The sequence below is a fragment of the Cydia pomonella genome, chromosome 8 (genome assembly GCF_033807575.1).
Source record: "Cydia pomonella isolate Wapato2018A chromosome 8, ilCydPomo1, whole genome shotgun sequence".
Taxonomy (NCBI): domain Eukaryota; kingdom Metazoa; phylum Arthropoda; class Insecta; order Lepidoptera; family Tortricidae; genus Cydia; species Cydia pomonella.
The window spans coordinates 17,466,222-17,485,990 of record NC_084710.1 but is presented as its reverse complement, the minus strand read 5'-3'; the positions used below and the strand labels follow the sequence as shown (position 1 = coordinate 17,485,990).

General features: G+C 35.5%; 1 protein-coding gene across 1 annotated transcript in view; it reads left to right on the top strand.

Annotated features, from left to right (window-relative positions):
* Positions 1–19,769, top strand: part of LOC133520757 (tachykinin-like peptides receptor 99D) — a 249,977-nt gene that overhangs the window by 125,006 nt on the left and 105,202 nt on the right. The gene's annotated exons all lie outside the window — the stretch shown is intronic.

The following is a 19,769-nucleotide window of genomic DNA, read 5'->3' as shown; positions in this document are numbered from 1 at the left end:
TGGCGTCAAATTCGATTATCATATTCGTAGAGTTTGAGCAATTTAAGCCTACCACCAGCCAGGTCGAAGCAACTGGCAACCTCATACTTAGTATAAGTCTAATTTGACAATGATGTAGGTACAGCGAGCTGCAAAAGTGCATAACCACTGTATGAAAGAATTTCATTCGTGTTATTTCGTGTGTACCTATATGTGTACACACGAAATAACACGATTGAATGAATGTCGTTGGCTGAGAATACGATTATGTCATAACATTTTTGAGAAAAATCGTTTTTTAATTATTTCTATAACTGGATCACTACCTACCAAAACCCGCCAGGCTAAACCGGTTGTCAATTTTAGTACTGAGATACAAAGAAAGCGCCACTAGTATAAACGAACTTTTGAAAGGGACATTTTGTTGTATGGAGTTATTGTTCTTCTCCTAGTGAGTATTATATTCTTTGCCGATAAGTCAAGACTTGCCAAAAATACCGGTATGCCAGGGTGTTCAATCAAAATGGTATTTTAGATAAAAGACAAACTGCATTCAAAATACCCTCTTACCTAGCCGGTAATTAATCCCAATATAATTCGTAAAAAATACTTTTATGTAAAAACGTTTTTAGTGAAAAAGCGTTTCTCTTAGTTAAAACTAGTTTTTCGTATCGCCTCAAGGAAAACGCGTCACTAGTTAAAACTAGTTTAAGCAAAGTGAAAATTAGTTTAAACTAGGATTTTTCAGACAAAACTAGTTATGGCAAAGTGCCGTGGTGAAAAAAGTTTTCAATAATTAGGTAATCAAAATTAATTTCAGTTAAAACTAGTTATGTCTAGGGAAAATACGTTTTAACTGTGATACGGAAAAAATATTCTAACTAGGGAAATCGCGTTTTCACTAAAAACGGGTTTTTACACTTTTACATGAACAAAAACTGAAGTTTGTTTTTCCGTTCTACTATTGCTTTAATTTTAATATACTGTACACATATATTGCTCTTTTTATTACTTAACAAATTCTTATTTAAACAAGATTCTTGAAATTTTCTTTCAAAACAGATTAAGGTTAACTCGTCGCGAAAAAACGAACGAGAAAAAATTTGCTTCGCGAAATCAAAGAAACTCTTTTGTGGGGTTATTTTCAAAGTCTTTATGTGGTGTAAGCATCGCGTACTTACGAGATGTGATTTTTTTTTCCATGACACAATTTTATATTTGTTTAACCTCGTTGGTTGAAAGCTGTTTAAATAACATAGGTGACATAGGCATTTTATGGTCAGATCTGTGTAGCGACCTGTGAAATGTGAACTCTAATAATACGTTCATTCTCATCATCATTACAGCCACAAAGTGGTTTGCAATATAACACTTTAAACTCTCGCGTTTTGTACACATATTTAATGTCATTAACTGGTCTAAAGCAATTAAATTTCATTATTTGATCTTTCATCCGACGCTTCAGCCAGGTTGCTCTAGCTGTGATCACGACAGACTGACGGTGACGTCCCTGCAAAATGTCAATGGAAATATTGGTAAACAACACTAAACTACCCGATAAATCGGATAAAAGGTAAAATAATCAAATTCAATCGCGTTAGACCCGTTAATGACATTTAATATGAACCACAAAGTGGCCAATGTTGAACATAAATTCTCTCTTCGAGCAATTAGGTATCTACGCCTATAATCTATTTATTCTAGTCGTAAGTAGGCGTAACCAGTGGTCTAGGTGTTGGATCGAATTGGATAAACGATAAATTTTACATTCGAGAGATATAAGAGTTGCCATGGCACGAGACAAATTTAATTCAATTACCATAATAAAGCTATAAGTACAAAATTTGTAATACCATTGTCTTCACTATAACTGACAAAAATCGTTAACCCTATTGCAAAGATGTAAGATAAAATAAATAAATAAATATTTGGAGACACAAATCGTACAAAACCTAGCCTCAAACTAAGCAAAGCGTGTACTATAGATTCTAGACGATAATATACATACTTAAATAGATACCTAAATACATACTTATATACATAGAAAACACACACGACTCAGGAAATATTATTGCTCACCACACAAATAAATGCCCTTACCGGAATTCGAACCCAGGACCATCGAATTCGTAGGCGGTGTCACTACCCACTATACACACTAATTATACCAGTATATAAAGACTACCGATTTGTAGATACATTGTATCAATAACTGAATTGAAATAGTCAAAGTAATATACATCAGTCATCAAAACTAACCCGCTTACGAGAATCTAATTGAAATTCACTTTAAGAAAGAATTTCTATGCCTCGATCGCGGTTGGCGGGTGAGAACGACCAACGCCTGAGAAACATCTATGTTACAGTTATCTTGTTCTTCTTTATGTGAAGTACCTGGCTGCATTTGAAATTGTATTAACATTTCGCTTCTCCTGGCGAGAATTGAATTCCGGGATTTATTTCATAATCTGTGTGCACTTGTTTTGAGGGTGGTAACTGTTAACTGAAACAGAGGATTGCTACATTAGTAATGTGGGGCTGTTATTTAACATTGCGGCGTTGGTACTGCAAGAAACCACTAGGTAAAGTTCAGCTAACTATGTTATGATAGCCGAAACGCGAGAGTAGGAACCTTCGGGTGTCATGTTTCCCTACAACTTCCTAAATTCAATTATTTTCAACGTTTACTTTAACTTGTGTTAAGATGTGTCCTTGCGGCATATGTCGCTACGCTCTTTCCCGTAGCGACAACAAAGTCTAAACCTCTTAATCATAAAACTTTTTTTATACCAACGTCACACCCTTACACCCCCCCCCCCCCCCCCCCCCCGTTACACTTTTTCATAGGAAAGACATATGTATTGATATAATACGTATTGTTATACTTGGAATTACCCCTCTCCCCCTGTTACGGTAATATATGTGGATATGTGTGTATGTGTTTGTAATATGTGGATAGACCCTTTATTTATACATAAGATATAAATTACCCATTTGAGTCTTGTAGCGCGTTTGCGATTAACGCAAATTAGTAAACTACTTTTTTCTAAGAACCTGAGCTAACACTACATATGACTTGTCGAAAATGCCTTAAAAATTCTGAATTCTGGTGTAATATGTTTTCGTTTCACCTAGAAAAATAGTCGCTCTAGTAAGTTGTTTCAGGGTGCCCAGCCAACGTGCCAATCATTTATGCTCCGTAGCGAACGAAATAGAACTGTTTCTGTCGCACTAATAAGAGAGAGATGACAACGCTACGCTACGGAGCGTAAACGATTGGTACATTGGCTAGACACCCTGTTGTAATTATATTACGCAAGCGGCTCTACCGCATTATCGCGTGTCTACAGATTTGAATAACGTAATTACTGAGGGTTATTACTTTCACATGGAAATTCCTTTTAGAAAACATGTATTTTGGGACCTCCTTTATAGGAGGATGTCTAAATTGTCTAAATATTCAACGTCCAACTTGGTGTCTATACAATGAATAGAATCAGACGGTACTTTGCGGAAATTCGTATTGATCAAAATAAAAAATATTACTTCGCTAAACCGCGAAAATATATGTGCTAACCCGTTATACTTACTTGCGTATTTTACATGCAATTAATGTTCCCATCCTCCCACCGCAAAAATAAATACGCAAATAAATATAACAATCCACCACCGAAAGTATAAAACTCACAACGTATTCCGCCTCTCTACGAGGCATCTTCAGGAGATGTTGACGGTCCGAAGTCCGACGACTGAAAAGTCCGTCTTTTTTTTATACTACGTCGCTGGCAAACAAGCAAACGGCCCGCCTGATGGTAAGCAGTCTCCGTAGACTATGTACGCCTGCAACATAAACAAGCCTAAACAAGCCTAACTACGTCTAAACAAGTCTAAACGTTTTCTTGGAATAAAATTAGGCAATACCTACGATAGAAATGTTTTCAATGTCGTTTTAATAACAATAAAATTATGAATGTATATAAACTTATCTTGGGATTAGTTGCCAAGCAGATCCCAGGCTCCCATGAGCAGTGACAAAATGCCGTCAAATAATAAATAAATAAATAAATATTATAGGACATTATTACACAAATTGACTAAGTCCCACAGTAAGCTCAATAAGGCTGATGTGTTGAGGGTACTTAGACAACGATATATATATAATATATAAATATTTATAAATACTTAAATACATAGAAAACAGCCATGACTCAGGAACAAATATCCATGCTCATCACACGAATAAATGCCCTTACCAGGATTTGAACCCGGGACCATCGGCTTTGTAAGCAGGGTCACTACCCACTAGGCTAAACCGGTCGTCAAAAATTGAATAGGATCAATTTGGTGCGTCGGGGTAAGTTTGAAAGGTTTGTTCAATTTTTTGTCTCTTCCCTCATAAAAAACCTTTCAGTCTTACCCAACGCACTTAACCAAAACATGTGTTCTACGTAAACGTTATTAACATTCAAATGTTATCTCATTCTATCTCAATTACCTACATAACTGAAACGCAAAAAAAATATAAGAACGCGTAGTAAAAGTTCTTGTATTTCAGAATTATCTCAAGCAAGTTTACAGGTAATCACTGCCCAATGCCTTGTTTATGTACAGGCTTTAAGATGCTGCACAGTACTGGTTTAAGGTTGCCTCAAACTCACTTTTGATTTGATAAGGAAGTTAAATTTGTTTACAAAACAGCTTTTGAAGTTTCTTCCAAGTCAAACGCTTGCGCCTTGTCTGAGGATGATTTATTGCTTGTCTTGACCGTTATCCCGGATTGTTTTTGTTGATTTCGCTGCAACTTCTTCAAAGTGGTAATTATGTTTGCATTATGTTATTATTAAGAAATAAATAAATAGTAAATACCTACTTTAGACACAACACATAGTTAAAGATGTATTGAGTTCATAGTGAACCACGTATTCTTGTATTTTTTTTTAAATGAGTAGGGGTTTCCACAAATGGGATACAAAAGTTAGAGGTTGAGGGCACATTTTTTCGGAACTTCAAAGCGAAAAATATTCACTACGAGTATATTAGAAAACTTTCTTAGAGACCTTAAAATCTAAATCAAAATCGTTTATTGCACTGATGTAACCCATTAGTGTCCAAGAGATACGCTATGTACCTGCGCTTTATTTTTGTACTGATTGTATGATCCCATACGCGAAACAGTGTTTTTTATTTTTATTTAAATAGTTGTCTCACTTGGGGACTCGCACTGGTCGCATAACAACTTTTGTCATATTTTTAATTGTCATAACACTATGCATAAAATTGTAAGTCCTAAAAATCTTTCGTCAGAATTATTCCTGAGCATAACTGGGTTTTTGTCATGCCATAAATGAGTTATGTCATAATTTTTATAGCTATAAAGTTAATTCGCATACTCGTAAAATTTTAGGTTAGGTTCGTTAGGTATGCACAAAAAAATATTTAACAAGTGCCATGTATTTCATCAAATATTATGGCTAAAAATGTATGACACAATATAATATAACTTTTCATTTGTATGTGCAATGATAATTATGACACAAGTTGTTATGCGTATCAAAGATATGACTTAAACTCTTATGCAGCCCAATTGGATGGTATTTTGATGTCGACTATACCAAAGACAAAGCAAAGTTGCAATCGCTTTTTATTGCAGCTACTTTATTCCATCTTATAAAACAGATAAATAAAAAATATAACATCTAAACCAATTCCTTCTCACAATGCGATTTAAAAATGGCAGGTCAATTTGCGTGGGCAACTACACAGTTAAAAATGTATTAAACTGCTCAAGTGAGAGACCCGTCTCACTTGAGTCAAATATAATGATCAAAATACTATTATATCGCTTGTATAAATGAAGAATTCTTTATGGTCCACCACACACCGCTGGCTGTGAGTACATCATCATAACTTAGGTACGTTATTTCCAGATATCCCCTTTTAACATTCTTTTTTTACTGCTTAAGGAAGTAAACGTCCGAATTATTTTACTTTATTTTATAAATACAGAATATTGATGTCCTTGATAAAACAAAGAATGTTTTATGTACATATTGTATAAGTGAGGTATAAAAAAAACAAATTATTTATAGTTAAACAGGAACAAAACATTCATAGGAATAAACAATAAGTAAATTTTAAATAAAATAAAATAATGTTATAAATAAAAAACTTCCTCCTAATCGCTGCCAATGGGAAGTGTATCCAGAAGGCTGGCCGCATTGCCACGTTGAATGGCAATGCTTATACGTTGAGCGAAATACTGGCCAGCCTTTTGGTCACCTGTGGCGTCGATAAGGCACATCTCTAGATAACCCGCGCTTGGCCCCCACGGCCGCAGCGTTTCGACCCAAACGCCTCAAGAATATAACCACTGCCTGGGTAGCGTATTTGCGGTGTTTCAGGTCTTTGATTGTTATGTTTAGTGGTACCTATGTAAAGTATGGACACCATTTAAAAATATAATCGCATATCATAATATCCTCACCGCTTTCAAGAGGCTTATTCTTCTTATTCTGATTTATGATTTTAATAACAGGTATTTTGATCTGGATTTATTATGAATATGATCTGTCAGCGTCAAGAGTGACGTTTCTGGTTGAAAAAATTACACTCTTGATACTGACAGATCATATCCATAACTAATACAGATCAAATTTATAAAGTGTTATTACAATTAGGATAAGCCTCCAAAAAAACTTGACGTCGAAAAGTAATTTTGTGATTACCTAATAAGCCGAGCGTTCCCCTACTTTCTTTCAACGAAATCGGGAAAGCATTAGATAAAAGCCATAGAAAGACAAAGGCAGTGAAAGTCATAGAAAAACAATTAGAGACGTAACGAAAAGTCAATAGGTCGATCAATACTTTTTTTATGTTATTTGTTGAATAAGCCGCACAAAAATTGTTCCATTTAACCTTGGTGTTCAGTAAATAGAAGCATTAAATTAAACAGACAATAAAGCTTTTAATCAAATAAAACGCCGACATTTGAGTCTGCGATGCAGACTAACAATAAAGTCTCGAGTGATTCGCCGTCAAGTATTAAGGCAAGGCCACACAGTAAAAGGCGATATTCTACATTTAAGTCTGCTAATCTTTTGCGCCATTTTTTAGGTCTCGTCTGCCGCATGCATCCGGATACCGGATGCCGGAAAATAAGTGCAGACGTGGCAGGTCCAGTAAGAGATGGCGATGGCGGGACGACTTAAACACCATTAGACACCTTATTAGAATCAGTAACTGACCGGCAAAAGCACAGCAACGGGAGTTCAAGATAAAGGGGAGAGTCCTTTACCCAGCAGTGAGCCACTATAACGAGCTAAAAATGTTTTGATATTGAGATTATCCGACAGCTCGTGCTGATTGGTGTGCGCGAAGTGTTTAAGTCCTATCATTAGTAGTATAGTATCACCCACGTAGTAAAAGATCAAGCGGGCATCTCGCTCGTTTTTGCCCAGAACGTGCAAGGTGTGGAATGAGCTACCTTCTGAGGTGTTTCCCTTGCGCTATGACATGGGGTTCTCAAAGGTTGGCAACGCATAAGTGGCTCCTCCGATGTTGCTTATGTCCATGGGCGGCGATGACTGCTTCCCATCAGGCGGCTCGTCTGCTCGTTTGCGGCCTATTATATTAAAAAAAACGCACCAAAAATTGCAAACGAGGTTCACTTCGAGTAGTGTCAAATCGTATCATAATAATATCAAAATTTTACAAAGTTTATGATGAAAATGCCGTTCCAGTTGTCTGCTGAATTAACATGCAGCAGTTCACGTGTTCTACTTTGTTTTTTTTTTTTTTGAGTAAAGTTTTTTGCCATTTTTTAAGTCATTTCTTGCCAATCTTAAGATAGACTCAATTATTTTTTAATTTTAATTAGTTTTAAAAAAATTGCTAGTTTTTCAGGTTAATGCCTGTGTTCATCTATAATGCATCTTACATTTACCCACGAACGAACGGAGGCGTTTAATTTAAAGTTATGGGTTTAGGGTGAGGAGTTTGTTTGTGCATAGGTACTTTGTTCAAAACGGTTTGATTGATTTCAGTACCTACAGTTTCTGCAAATATTCGGGATATGGAATTGGATTTTTGGATCGGTTGTATATATGTATATATAAACTTTATTGTACATAGAAATAAAAACACGAAAAGCACAGTTACAGAGTAAATTAAATACAACAAAGGCGAACTTATCCCTGTATGGTACTTATCTATAGTTTCAGTTAGCCAAAACAAGGGTCTCCACACTTTTTAACCAGAGGGCCACAGCCAGGCCTCCGCTGTCTTTGCATTCGGCACTATTCGCTGGGACCGCAGGGGAGTTTGCAGACAGCAGTCTGCACTGCAGCTGACACTGCTATATGTATGTCTGAGATTTACATGCCGCACTGTGTAGCTCAGACTTTACGACTCGAGGTTAAAAAACTAGTAATAAAATAGGAAAAAGAGATTGCTCGGTCAGAGAGCGAGTCGAGTGAGCACAGGATTATGCAAGCCGTTATTATTTTTATTGCCATTTACAACTCTCCAGTTGTTCTGAACGGCATGGACGGTTTACACGGGTATAATAGAAATTTGAATAAACATGGAAACACATTTGAAGCCCTACGTTTTTAAATAAGTTCGCAGTGTGTGGGACGTGTAGGGTGTGGTGTCGGCGAGTTTTCTATATTTGCACTGGTTACTATATGTATAAATATTTATATTTAATAATCAAACGAACTTACCTGTGAAGTTTGATTACAATTATACGAGTATCCAAATCCAAGACAATAAATATAATTTACTAGCAGCAGTACACGTTATCGTGCAGTCCAAGTCACACATTTTAGAGATATAGTATTTAAAAAACAAGTTCGCGCTGTCCCTCTCACTCGCTACGCTGCGTTCCTGCTTCGACATCGCTCCTCCAGTACTCATTATTTCAGAGTTATTTTTGTGTTATTAACAGAGACTATTTTATTTTCATTTTTGGGGATGGGGGGCGGGTCTTTGTTGTCTTGGATTTGGATACTCGTATAATTGTAATCAAACTTCACAGGTAAGTTCGTTTGATTATTAATTATACTTCCTATCCAAATATAATATTTTATTATAATGATAAGCGTCATGCATTAAGGAGTGAAATTGCTCTTGGTATTTCATTTCGTTAATATTAAAAAAGTATAAAACTTTCTTTGATTTCACTGTAGTATATTGATAAAGTTGTATATATCTTAATATTCACAAGGTACAACTGTTTTTATGTCATTTACAAGCCAGGACGCCATTAAGTGTAAATGTGTTTTCAAGCTTTAGTTGGCTCTAAATAAGTTTTAGATGGGCATTTTCTGTCTGTAACGATATAAACAAACCATTTTGTATAATTTAGAATTTACCAACCATTCTCTGGATGTAATTACAACGGAGACAAACAAGCATACGGCCCGCCTGATGGCAAACAATCACCGTAGCCTATGAATGCCCGCAACTGCAGAGGTATATTACATGCGCGTTACTAACCCTAAAATATAATCTAATTTTATGTTACGACACTTTAAAGTTAATTTTGAATACAGCAATCAATACTTTCCTCGGTAAATAGCCTTTGAGTGAGGTAGATAAAGGAGAATTTTCTTCCTTGTAAAGTTACCATAAATATCAAGGCTATATGTATGTACTTTAAAACTAAGTCTGGACAATTACTAGAAGAGTATCCTGTAGGTATTAAGTATTTGAAACTTATCACTTTGAAAATATAGATGGACTAATTTTAGTTATTACCACAGATCAAGAAATAGTAATATGATATTATTTATAAGTAAATAGCTAATCTCATCTGCTTATGCGTATCTGAACGATGATGGCTACTACGCTGCAAGCTAACAAGTGGCAAGGAACTTAGGTAGACTATGTATTGAGTTATGATATATTTGTGAACAAAATATCTGGCATGACTTGTAACTTGTACTTCATTTTAAGGAGTAACATTTTTTAACGTTACCTACAATAAAACTGTACAGTGTGCATTGCGACGAAAAATGAAAACTATTTAAGCTTTCTTTTACAGCAAGACAATATGACAACCCGAGCATTTACTTTTCAGACAATAATAATGTTATTGTTAAAGGATTTCAACCCTTTATTGCGATTATTAATCTAGCTACTTAGCGCAAGCGACTGCAACACGTGGCAGCATAACTCTAGTTGCATGGTTGCACAATTTACAGCACTTATTTCGCGTCGCGGGATAGTGCATCAACGGCGGTTCAGCTCTTGTTTGATGAGGCGATGTTCCCCTGAAGTTTGGAGCTGAGAATCCGTAAGTAAATTGTACCGGATTTATTACAATAGGCTCGTTGATATGGTATATTCTTGACAGCATATCAAAGCTGACGTTTGAAGTTATTAGGAGTATATAACAGCGTGATATGAGTACGAATCATAAATTTGGGTTAAAGGGTTTATAGATATATTTTTTCCTATATGTTGTTTACATACAGCATTTCTTTGTCTGTAAGGGCAATGACATTGCATACATTTTGTTTAAGGTATTTTAGGCCGCATTAACACCAATTAAATTACCGCAGCGTAACAAGAACCTCCTTTATATTTCATTATTTTTACAAGTCCTGTAAACTTTAGCTCAACCTTAAATATTTTTGCTCTTTAGTCCCTCATATTTACATGCGTAAAGCTACTTCCAATACTATTAAAGTCTTCAATCATTACATTGGCATCAACACTGTTATAGTAGAGCAACGTTATATATCTTTGACGATATCATTTTGAGATATGTATAATGACCGACTGTAGACCGAAGAGCGAAGTGACCGTAGAGCGTAGCGACCGAAGTGCGAAGCGACCGAAGAGCGAAGCGACCAAAAGGAGCAAAGCAACTGAAGAACCAAATGACCGAAGCATTATAACCTCGACACTTAAAATGAAGCACATATAGCCTCGACGCTGCGGAAATGGAGGCCTCGATACGATTATTGTGGAATTGTAGAGTACATATAACTTAAAGTGCGGCATATATCTTCGTCACTGCGACAGCTGCGACAGCGGACCCCTTGACACAATTATTGTGGAGTAATGATAGCATCCTCACTATGACGTGGGGCAAACTTAGCCTCAACACTACGACAGCAGAGCCCTCGACACAATGATTGTGGAGTAATGATAGCCTTCTCACTGTTAAAGTGGGGTACATATAGCCTCGACGCTGTGAAAGCGGAGCCCTCGACACAATATTGTGGAGTAATGATAGCCTCTTCACTATTAAAGTGGGGCAAATATGGCTTCAACGCTGTGAAAGCGGAGCCCTCGACACAATGACTGTGGAGTAATGATAGCCTCTTCACTATTAAAGTGGGGCAAATATAGCTTCGACGCTGTGAAAGCGGAGCCCTCGACACAATGGTTGTAGAGTAATGATAGCCTCATCACTATTAAAGTGGGGCAAATATAGCTTCAACGCTGTTAAAGCGGAGCCCTCGACACAGTGATTGTGGAGTAATGATAGCCTCATCACTATTAAAGTGGGGCAAATATAGCTTCGACGCTGTGAAAGCGGAGCCCTCGACACAATATTGTGGAGTAATGATAGCCTCTTCACTATTAAAGTGGGGCAAATATGGATTCAACGCTGTGAAAGCGGAGCCCTCGACACAATGACTGTGGAGTAATGATAGCCTCTTCACTATTAAAGTGGGGCAAATATAGCTTCGACGCTGTTAAAGCGGAGCCCTCGACACTATGATTGTGGAGTAATGATAGCCTCATCACTATTAAAGTGGGGCAAATATAGCTTCGACGCTGTTAAAGCGGAGCCCTCGACACAATGATTGTGGAGTAATGATAGCCTCATCACTATTAAAGTGGGGCAAATATAGCTTCAACGCTGTTAAAGCGGAGCCCTCGACACAGTGATTGTGGAGTAATGATAGCCTCATCACTATTAAAGTGGGGCAAATATAGCTTCGACGCTGTGAAAGCGGAGCCCTCGAGACAATGGTAGTGGAGTAATGATAGCCTCATCACTATTAAAGTGGGGCAAATATAGCTTCGACGCTGTTAAAGCGGAGCCCTCGACACAATGATTGTGGAGTAATGATAGCCTCTTCACTATTAAAGTGGGGCAAATATAGTACCATGTCGACATCATCTCATTTATAAGAAAATATTTATTTAATATGTGTTTTAATTTTGAACTATTAATTAATGTGCATTACAAAATTTCCCTTCGGTATTGGCTTTAATTTTGAAACTTTAATCAACACGGTTAATACCGATTTTCTGTTTGATGAATATCTTGTTGCACAGTAAACCTAAGGTTCTAAGTACTCACGCAAAGGAGTATTATTATTAGACGGAGTCCACAATATTACACACATCAAGTATATCTTTCCATAATATATTTCATTTTAAAATTATATTATATTATGTTAATCTAAGCTGTCTAATTATAACAAAGCGGGTAACTAACTGATGATCAAATTTAGGGGGCGACCACATCGATTGGACCCAAGACTCGACGATACCGCGATGTCCGATTAAAGCCTAGATTCACTGAGGGCGCATGGGGCGCACGGTATCGGAGCACGCATAGCACGTCCCGTTTGTATACGTCGATTAATGGCATCAAACACTTTAAACTGTCAGTCAGACTAAATAGTCTTCCAATGTCTTATAGATTGTGTATTGATTGACATTACTCCTGTATATTTATACCTATAGGTATCCTCATAAGACGCTCATTAAACTTCTTGGTACTGTGTATGTACATTTGCATAAAGACGCGTTTTGTTATCATTCATAGGCACTTATTACCAATCGGCAAGGATTACCATTGTTATCTATTTTATTATATGGCAGGGTAGATCGGACATGGTAAAAGCCGCTTTCGTGAAACGATTACCTAGTATATATTAACTTTATTCAGATTTGGTTTGTATATTTAAATCTGTACGCGAAAGCATCTCGTAAAAAAAAATTGTGAGCAAACATTGCATTTTATGCAATCATAAAATGAAATCTAAATAATATTATATTAGTAAATAATACTATAATAGTACGTATTACAATTATTTAAAGTTCAAATTGTAATATATTTGTAGCCCCATACTTATTTTTTCCGTAATTTATTTATTCAAAAAAGAAGGTAGTTGTAGTAAGTGATTTCGTATGAACGTAAAAATTACTTACTTGATTTCTTAGGTAATAAGTTTATTACGCTAAACGAATATACCTACAATTTCAAATTGAAAGTTTAATTGCCATGTAAGTATGGCAAACGAGACTAGACTTGCCGAGCTGAATAAACATCAATTTTTCGTTCGACGGTACGGCGGTCGGCAGTTCAAATAATGTTTTGATTCTATACTTCTTATTCAGCGCACAATAAACATTAATCGAAACACACATAGGTACAAATATTTAGAGGAACACTATTTTGGCGAAAATACGTGTGACTCGGACTAACACAAAAACATGTAATGAGTACTGGAGGAGCGATGTCGAAGCAGGAACGCAGCGTAGCGAGTGAGAGGGACAGCGCGAACTTGTTTTTTAAATACTATATCTCTAAAATGTGTGACTTGGACTGCACGATAACGTGTACTGCTGCTAGTAAATTATATTTGTTGTCTTGGATTTGGATAGGAAGTATAAATAGTTACTGTCACTAAATGCATACATATTTCCACTTTATGCCTATGATTTCAGATTAAATAGTGCATTTGTGCAGCTTGCATATCTTTTTTATTATATTAGATATATAATTAATGTAGTTAGTACCAACACGAACCTACATGCTGTTTTATGCTACGTATATAATAATAACAGGCATCTGACATATTTTAAAATGAATTACCGTTTAATTACGATAATTTACGCGTAATACGCAAGTTTTCGATTTAATTTCATTTGAAGGATTTGCTTATCGTAAAAAAAGAAAAAATCGTACTTATAAGGTACAGTGCTCTAGAGCAGAAACGTATCAACGACCCACTTTCAAAGCATGACAAATGAAAAAGCTTCTAAATCGTTCATAAATCCCTAGCTGGTAAATAAACTACACACAACACAATAAACGTGACAATGGCCATCTATACAGGTACCTGTTGCAAAATGGCGGACGGACGCCGACATTTCCGCGCTGAGCAAATATCAGTCGCGCCCGCAAAACTTTCTCACTTTGGTTTGATACTGACGGAGTTCTGTTTGTATTGAACCATTGTGCCTCTGTATTGTGACTGATTGGTGACGGCGTAGATCTAAAGTATTGAATGAATAAAAGTGAAACAAGCCCTATTTCGATTTATGTCAGGCCTGGAGCCCGATTCTGATCTAACAACTTGCAACAGTTTTGACCTTATTTTGATACGACCTTGAAGATCGCTCGCGCTGTTTAGTGGATGTGAAATGAAGTAAAAGTCGCGCGTAAGATGCGCGCCAATATCAAGACCATAACAAGTTGTTAAATCTGAAGAAGGGCTTCCTTTTTGGGCCCTGGCGTCCATTGGCGTTGGGTGGACGTATATTATTATGCCGTTTTTGAGAACGTTCTCAATTTACTATAGGAAATATTCTCGAGCAAGAAATTTACATTACAAAATATTTATTATACAAAAGGGAGAACTTATTCGGAAGATTGCGGGTCACTTCTGCATGAGATTAGCTCAGAACTGGGACAAATGGCGTACTAGAAGAGAGGCCTATGCTCAGTAGTGATAAAGGGCTGATATGATGTTGATGATAATGAAATCTGAATCAGGCTCTTGTTGATAGTTCGAAAAGAAACTTCTTCTACTATAATTTTAATCGTTTTTAATGTAGGTAGGTAGGTACTGACTCATTAATAATGAGTCATTATTTAAACCAACACATACGGAATCTACAGGTACGTACTTAAAAAATCTTCGTTTTTTACGTTATTCTTTTTCTGACCAGGGTGCTTATCCAACGTGCCAATCGTTAACGCTCCGTAACGTGGCGTAGTCATCTCTCTTTATCACTCTTCCATATTAGTGCGACAGTTGCGTTTCGTTCGCTACGGAGTGAACGATTAGAACGTTGGCTACGCTTCATGGTCTTTTCATCCAGTACGGATAGATGTTCGTGTTTGGTGACAGCATAATAATGACGGTATCCCTCTCTATCCATCGCTTGGTATTAAAAAGTGACACTTATATAATCAAGTGGATAAAGCTAATATGCATAATATAGGGCAGGCGTAGCACGTAGTGGCGTGACATTATCTCGCCCGTGAGATAGACTACTCGTTTTTTTTTTTAATTAGAAAGAGGCGTGTACTCGTATCGTTATGAGCTATTAACCTTCAAAATTAAGTACAAGCATCCCATTAACTAATTTATCGGATTATATAAAAACAAGTTCCAAAAATTATTAAAGCCACTGCAAAAGAAAGTATAAAACAGGGATCGGAAACCGGTATTTTTTGTATGGGAACGAAAACGGTATTTTTTCGTTCTTTGTTAATTATTTCATTCCTAATCGGGCAATCTAATAATACGAAGTCGTTATCTAAAAACACAACGGAGTCCTACATTTTGAGTATAAAATAAACCGATTTCGGTATGTACGATATGGTTATTTCGATGTTTTTGCAAGAAACCGGTTCCGATCCCTGGTATAAAATACTTGCATTGTCAGCTCTTAAAACAAAAAGTATTACCTATATAACAAACTTGGTAAGCTAAAAACTCTTTTTATCAAAAACCGGCGCGGTGCGCGAGTGACTGGGTTTACTTACTTTGTTTATTAAGAAGGTGAACTTGATATTAGTGGAAGCTTTTTTGCTGTTGAACTTTAATTTTAAAAATGAATTTATCTTAAGAGCGTGCATTTGAAGTTTCTTTAATAAATACACGCACGAGATAGGATAAAACTAGGTTATTATAATATTATGTTGGCGCTCTTAATGAAATGCGGCTTATGAATGTAGTTCGAAACAACAAACAAACTCGAGGTCATTAATTTGGACTCAAGTTTATATATCTACTGGAAGTGGAGAAAATCAAGTCATTAGTTATTCGAAGCGGATATAAATGACACAGAGTTCAAGGTGAGATATAAAATTTAATCAATAGTGGTAAGGAATTCGAAAAAAAAAACCAGTTACATTATTTCTTGACTAAATTAATGAGTTGGTCATTCGAGGAAATAGGGTAACGGCGGCTATTAACGCGGGTATCAAAATCGACGTCTAACACCGCGGTGTTTACAAATACGCATTTTGCAAGCAAACAGATCTATCCCCTAAGAAATAAAGCATACACAAAACAAGCTCATTCATTGGTCTATCGTGCCCATTAGTGTGCATTTGTGTGAGTGTAACAAAAAACTCGCGATTCGTCAGTTTGTGCGACGGCGGCGCAAGAACCGGTTGTTCCATACAGACGCGTGACACCACAGGTAAGTGCACTCCAATCTTACTTAGTGTTTTACGTAATAGTTATGGCAAATAAACTAGTGTAATGCCTTTTAAGAGGTTGTGTATTGTTTTCTACACGATTTTGAATTACTTTTAACTTAGTTTTTGACCCGGAAATACGTTTAAAATTGAAAATAAAATACAGCGGTAATAGGCGCCAATTACTTCTGTGGTAAGTAATTCCGTGGTATGCCACGGTAATAGAAAAAGTGGTAGTTTTGTTATTTACTCTTTAGTTTTGGTACAAATTATCAATTTTATAATTTCTTTTATTTATTCCAATCTTGATCTATTCACGCTATTAAAAAGCTATTTCCGTGGTATGGAAAGTATTTAACTAACCCTTAATTTTTAACAAAAACTTCAGCACCGATTTCCTTGTTTCTATGGGAACCCTTAATCTGTCAACTTTTTTTTATTTTGAGTTAAAACCTAAAATTTACTTGCCAGTTATGTGATTTTGTCTTTACAAGAAGCTTGTAATATACGTGTTTGATTTGATTTGAAAAACCTTCTGTGTTTTATTATTTTTATGGGTCGGAATTAGGTTTAATTAAACTCCAAATTACGCCTATTACCGATGGTATGATCAGATTACCCTCGGTAATAGAATGTATAGAAATCTATTACCGACCCAGAGAAATATCGAATGGGTCGGTAATAGGCTCTTAAAGAGTTATCTATTACCGAGTGACTATTTGGTATTGTATTGAAATATCGCATTTAGGGTACCGCAAGTACAGATTTCGTTGATAAAATTTAGACTTCAGTTATCATTATCAGATTTAAATTCTTCTGTTTTCTGATTCAGTTATTACTCTGACAAGGAAGGGTACCCAACTGCCGGACATTTCCGATTAGATTTTTTTTTATATAATTTTATTTATACAGTAGTCCAAAATCTCAGACATGATTTTTTTAGCTATAAGAATCAGCAATAAGAAAAGTACTGTGATTTGTTAATTATAAACGGGTAAATTATAACACATAATATGTGAGAGACTTTATTTAACTTAATTACCTTATCAAAAATATTAGAATTAAAAATTTTCATGTTTTTATATATAGTCGAAATTTTATAAGGTGGACGTTTACCATTTCACTGTGGTAAACTTTCACTCAGGTGGTAAACGTCCAGCTTATAAAATTTCGACTATAATTTACGCTGTGCCTTATGAGTAAATGTTACTTACTTGTTTTTTTTTTGTGCAGCTAATTATGTCAGTAAGACAAATTCTTATCATTCTTTATAGCATTTAAAAATTACTTTATTTAATAACAGGCAGGCCTATTTGTCATATACGTCCTTAGTAAAACTTTACTAATAGTAATTTTTGTTGTTTTACATGTAAAACATTCAACTTATAACTTGTTATACAGGTACTCGTGGGTACTTGGTAAGTTAACTATTTAATAGTATTTGATTGTGCCAAAGTGTAATTATAATCTCTTCGAATATATCTCTTATTTTTAAACATACTCCTATAGTTTTATTTTTTATTTTTGTGTCATTATTAAAGTTAATGACACAAAAATAATATACAGAACCCACGTCGTTATTATTGTTTTAACCCTCGGTATTAGGTTTCGAATTTTGAGTTTGATTTCTATTAACGAGTGCAGAAAAATCATGCCAATTGTACCCTCGGTAATGAAAGCTCAATTCGCGATAATAGAATCACAGCCTGTCCCTTGCCACGGTAATAGAAGATTTGGTCATTTTGGCTTCAAAAAATATTTTAATACATATAATAACCCAAAATGAATCCAAAAACGTGTGAAACGGAAAGTTCATTAAATGCTCTGATGAAAAAAAAAATATTCCTGCCTGTTAGACAGCATTGATACCCTTAATTTTTGGATCTCTTTTGAAAAGTTCCTTAACTACCACGGTAATAGGTGCCTTTACCCTAATTACTAGAACCACGATTTCTTTGCATGTGTTTTAAATAATGACGCAAATTTAAGTGTCAATTTAATCAAGGGATAAAAAGAAACATCTATCCAGATATTTTCTTTTGTCTCGTAAATTAACACTTAAAATTACATCATAAACAAAACAAAATTCTGACTCAGAGGCATTCGACCACAATAAAATTGTGACTCAGAGGCATTCGACCACAATAAAATTGTGACTCAGAGGCATTCGACCACAATAAAATTGTGACTTGCGTTGTTACACTTACCCGACACCTTAAAGAATCATAAACGGCGGACATATACCGGGTGTTTCCTGTAACAGGAACAATAAATTAAACTGAAGGCTGTACTCCTCAAACTTACCAACATTTGTTCAGCAACTTTTAAAAATAACTTGTTTTAATTTTTTATTACACATTGAAGTTAATTCTACAACGCAATGTATTGTGAATTTTGTTACGTTTAAAGCGTGACAAGCAACGTCAAACACACTGATGTCAGCATACATTGAAAATAATATTAAATTTGTATGAAAAAGAAAAAATATTTAGATATAATAATTTTTAATAGTTGTTAATCAAAAGTTATATCGTTTTAGGAGTACAATATATGGTTTAATTATTTGCTCGTGATACAGGAAACACCCGGTATAAACAGGGTCACCCGGCCACAAAATTGGATGGATAATATTATTTTAAAGTCTCTAATTAAGAAAATAATTAAAAAAAAACTCTTTCAACCCAATTAACTCGAGATAAACCTTTGAAATAAACTGGGTATCTTTTGCAATTACTTCCACGAGCTCTATTCTTCTGTGCCGAATTTTCTAAAATATGAAGGAACTTATTTAGCTACACGAGTTTGAAAGACCGGCAATGAATTTAAGTACCATAATAAATTAACAAGCTGTTCTAAACGCTTCAGGTAGCTACGGGCTTTACTACGGGCGATACTTTCAAAAACTTATACTGCCAACTCTCTTGTAAATCATCATAAATATAAATTTTAATTTCTTCGTGTAACGAACGTCCTAATTTTTTACTACTAATTAAAAATTCATCACTTCACAAAATCATGTGAAAATATCCCAAAATTCCCAAATTGATGGAAAACATACAAATATATATTTAATAAACTAAGGGCTCATTTACACGGTGCGAGAACTCCCATGCGAGTTTCATTACATTGCGGTATTTGATCGGTCGCCGAATTAGTTGTAACCTCAATAGTCCAATGTAACTAAAATCGCATGCGAGTTCGCGTTCCGTCTAAATCGGCCCTTAATCTCACCAGGTTTACCTATTTGAATGAAACTAACATCGAAATATTGAAAAGTGACCCTGACCAGATATTAAGGGGTGTACCGAAAAAAAACTGTAAACTTCAAATGAAAAAAACTGATGCGATTGAGAACAAACTAAGGTTTTTAGAATAACTA